The sequence below is a fragment of the Colobus angolensis genome, unplaced genomic scaffold, assembly GCF_000951035.1.
Source record: "Colobus angolensis palliatus isolate OR3802 unplaced genomic scaffold, Cang.pa_1.0 Scaffold66, whole genome shotgun sequence".
NCBI classification, from domain to species: domain Eukaryota; kingdom Metazoa; phylum Chordata; class Mammalia; order Primates; family Cercopithecidae; genus Colobus; species Colobus angolensis.
The window spans coordinates 3242249-3246238 of record NW_012120265.1 but is presented as its reverse complement, the minus strand read 5'-3'; the positions used below and the strand labels follow the sequence as shown (position 1 = coordinate 3246238).

Here is a 3990-nt window from a genome sequence, read left to right as displayed (position 1 = left end):
ACTGCTTGATCTCACGTCATCAAAAGAGAAACCAGCAACACCCACCTCCTGAACAAGAACAAAATGCACCTGTGAAGTCATCGTGCCAAAATGTCAAACCTGAATCTGATCATGCATTCAGGGCACTTTCTGCTATGATGAAACGTTCTCTATACGCACTGCCTAGTACAGATGCCACTGGCCTCTGTGGCTATCACACAGCTGAAGTGTGGCACTGTAGCTGAGGAACTGAGTGTGTAATTTTATTTCATTTTAACTTATGTTAATGTAAATAGCCATGTGTGACGAGTGACTATGGTATTGCACAGCACAGCTCTGACACCTTAACCAACACCATGGGGATACGATCTGCAAAATCCCTACTTTTTGGGATTTTGGGAAGAGAACATCAGCTAGAGGACAAACACCCAGAGTTTTCAACAAATAAATCACAAGAACAAAGAAAAGGAGAGGGAGTCTACCAACAGATGAATGGATAAACAAAATGGTCTGTGTGCACGATGGAATATTACTCAGCCAGAAAAAGGAATGAGGTGCTGAAGCATGTTACAATGGGGATGGACCTCAAAAACATGATGTCTCGTCCAGACACAAAAGGCCTCATATTGCACGATTCCAATGATATGAAATGTCCAGAATAGACAAATACACAGACACAGAAAGCAGATTGGGTGTTGCCAGGGACTGGAGGAGAGGGAATGGGGAATAACTTCTAATGGGTATAGGGTTTCCTTTTTGGTGATGAAAACGTTCTTGAATTAGATAGTGATGATGGTTGTACCATTCTGTGAAAACGTAAAATCACTATATCAGGCCAGGTATGGTGGCTCACACCTGTGTTTTAGGAGGCCAAGGTGGGAGGACTGTTTGAAGCCTAGAGTTTGAGACCAGCAAGGACAACATAGGGGTCCTGTGTCCGCAAAAAAAAAAATTAAAAATTCAGTCGGGTGTGGTGGCATTTGCCTATGGTTGAAGTTACTTGGGAGGCTGAAGCACGAGGATCATTTGAGCCCAGGAGTTCAGGCTGCAGTGACCTATGATTGGGCCACTGCACTCTAGTCTGGGTGACAGAGGGAGACCCTGTCTCCAGAAGAAAAAAAAAAAATTACTAAATCAAATGAGTGGCTATTATGGTATATAAATTATAGCTCAAAGTGCTAGTGTGTTTAAAAACAAAAAGAACTGAGCAACGACTTGTGCCTGTAATCTCAGCAACTTGGGAGGCTAAGGTGGGGGATAACTTGAGCACAGGAGTTTGAGACCAGCCTGGGGCAACATAATGAGACCACATCTCTTAAAAAATGTGTGTGTGTGTGTACACACACAAACCCACCTTATAAAATAAAAATAAGCAAGTAAGGCTGGGAGTGGTGGCTCACGCCTATAATCCCAGCACTTTGGGAGGGCAAGGCAGGCAGATCACCTGAGGTCAGGAGTTCAAGACCAGCCTGGCCAACCCCCCGTCTCTACTAAATACACAAAAATTAGTGGGGTGCCTGTAATCCCAGCTACTGGGGAGGCTGAGGCAGGAGAATGGCTTGAACCCACGAGGCGGAGGTTGCAGTGAGCCGAGATCGTGCCATTGCACTCCAGCCTGGGCGACAGAGCGAGACTCTGTCTCAAAAAACAAGCAAAAAACAGCAGATTCATGAGTCGGACTGAGGCATAAATGACTATTCCTCTACCTGCCCTGTCCCCCATGTAAATCGTGTATTCAGTGAAAGGCTGACCAAAGACTCAAAAGAACGCAATCTACCTGTGACCATCTTACATGTACTCATTTATGCTTCACGTCTCCCTGAAATGTATAAAAGCAAGCTGTGCCCCAACCACCTTGGGCACATGTTGTCAGGACCTCCTGAGGCTGTCATGGACATGTCCTTAACCTTAGCAAAATAAACTTTCTAATTGATTGACACCTGTCTCATATACTTCGGATTCTCAGTCCTCTGCAGAGCTTCTGTCAGCCCTTCCAAGTGGCTGCCTTTCCTGGCTACTCAGAGCCCGTGCTCTCTGGCCTCCTCTCCCCAACCCACAACCCCTCCCTTCCACCCACTCCTGAGGTGAGTTGGGGAGGTGTGGCTCTGTGACCACCCCTGACTTGAGTCCTCCAAGGTCCCCTAGATCTGGCACAGGGCTGGGTTGGGGGAGGAAAGTACAGATTTGAAACACATAAAATGGTGCCTAGGGATGGCCAAGTAAGAATTACCTGGAGAACAGCTTAGGCTGAAAGCAGTACCAGTCCCTGTGATCCATCAGGCATGCTGAGGGTAAAACAGAAGGTGAGTAAGGCCCCTAACTGGCAGCCAGTTTCCTTCTCTCAGCCAGGATTCTGCTCAAGAAAACTGTGCTGGCCAGGTGTGGTGGCTCACCCAGCGCTCAAGAAAACTGTGCTGGCCAGGTGTGGTGGCTTATAATCCCAGCGCTTTGGGAGGCTGTGGCAGGTAGATCACTTGAGGTCAGGAATTTGAGACCAGCCTGGCCAACATAGCGAAATCCTGTCTCTGCTGAAAATACAAAAAATTAGCCAGGCAAGATAGCGCATATCTGTAATCCCAGCTACACAGTAGGCTGAGGCAGGAGAATCGCTTGAACCTGGGAAGTGGAGGTTGCGGTGAGCAGAGATCTCGCCACTGCACTCCAGCCTGGGCAACAGCAAGACTCTGTCTCAAAAGAAAAAATAAGGGGGGCCGGGCGCGGTGGCTCATGCCTGCAATCCCAGCACTTTGGGGGGCCAATGCGGGCAGATCACTTGAGGCCAGGAGTTTGAGACCTGCCTGGGCAACAGGGAGAAACCCCGTCTCTACTAAAAAATACAAAATTTACCCGGGTGCAGTGTTGCGCACCTGTAGTCCCAGCTATTCGGGTAGCTAATGAGGCAGGGGAATGCCTTGAACCCGAGAGATGGAGGTCGCAGTGAGTCGAGATCATGCCACTGCATTCTAGCCTGGGCGACAGAAAGAGACTCTTATCTCAAAAGAAAATTAGAAAAGTGTGCCATGATACGCTGGGGACCCTAAAAGACTCCATCCACAACTCCCTCTACCAGCCACACCCACTCTGGTTCAAACACCAGCCTCCCCTAAGGGCGGCCTCACCTGCCACTCCCAGAGCCTAGACTCCACCTCACTCACCTGCTCAAAGCCCAGTAGTGGCTTCCCAACCCTTTCAGAACAAAACCCAGCCTCCTTATGGGCACTTTCTCTACCTAAGCCTTCCCAGCTGCTCTTCCCCGCCTTTCTCATCCTTCCCAGCACTCAAGAGACACTCTTCAAAACCACTTCCAGATAAACAGCAGCCCTGCTCTCCCGTCCCATCACTCTTTTATTATTTGCACACCATCACCCGTATTTAGAGCGACATCGTTCACTCAATTATTTGTACCCTGTAGCCTCCTTGTCCCCACTGCCTAGGACGGGGCCCGACCTGCAGCAGGCACTCGGTGCACAAGTAATGAATGAATAAACAAAATGAATGAAAAGAAAGCGAAGGCCAGAGAACCCGGGGATTTTATCCCCAGGCGGCTTCTGTAAAATTCTTTCAATTTTTTCCCCCAAAACCACGTACCCAAGGGTCGCGCTAGCCCGAACCTACGGCGCCCCCACTCCCCAATCCGCGCGCGACAGGCTTCGGCAGCCGCTGCGTCTCACCCGGTCTTCGCGGCCACGTGGGGAAAGGTGGGGCGCACCGCTGTCACCCAGGGCGCTGCCTCTAGTCCCTTCCGGCCGCCGTACGCGCGCAGGCGCCGTGGCGCCCCCAGGCTCGGCCTCCCAGAGCCCTGCGGACGGCTCACGATAACCAAGGACGACCGCAAACCAAGGTAAAGACAACAAGGCCACCTCGTGCGCGACGGAGGCGTCTTTGCCGCCCTTTCCGGGACGCTTACGGTGGTCGCCGCCCCCAGCAAGGAAATGTTTTGCCTCCCGAGCGTCCGCCCAAAAGAAGCAGCCACCGCGCTTGCGCAAGAGAGCCGGGCAGCGGCGGCCCGCG

At 50.9% G+C, this 3990-nt stretch overlaps 2 protein-coding genes across 3 annotated transcripts in view; one reads left to right on the top strand and one right to left on the bottom strand.

Annotated features, from left to right (window-relative positions):
- ARMC6 (armadillo repeat containing 6) overlaps positions 1-3984 on the bottom strand; it is a 27775-nt gene extending 23791 nt beyond the window's left edge. Inside the window, exon 1 of one of the 2 annotated variants that reach the window (XM_011925841.1) lies at positions 3651-3984. The gene's annotated coding sequence lies outside the window, so the exon portion shown is untranslated. Of the gene's footprint in view, positions 1-3345; positions 3482-3650 lie in introns of those variants that run through there. The other variant, XM_011925842.1, reaches the window with a different exon arrangement.
- Positions 3532-3990, top strand: part of SUGP2 (SURP and G patch domain containing 2) — a 52075-nt gene continuing 51616 nt past the window's right edge. The window contains exon 1 of the mRNA XM_011925845.1: positions 3532-3820. The gene's annotated coding sequence lies outside the window, so the exon portion shown is untranslated. The remainder of the gene's footprint in view (positions 3821-3990) is intronic.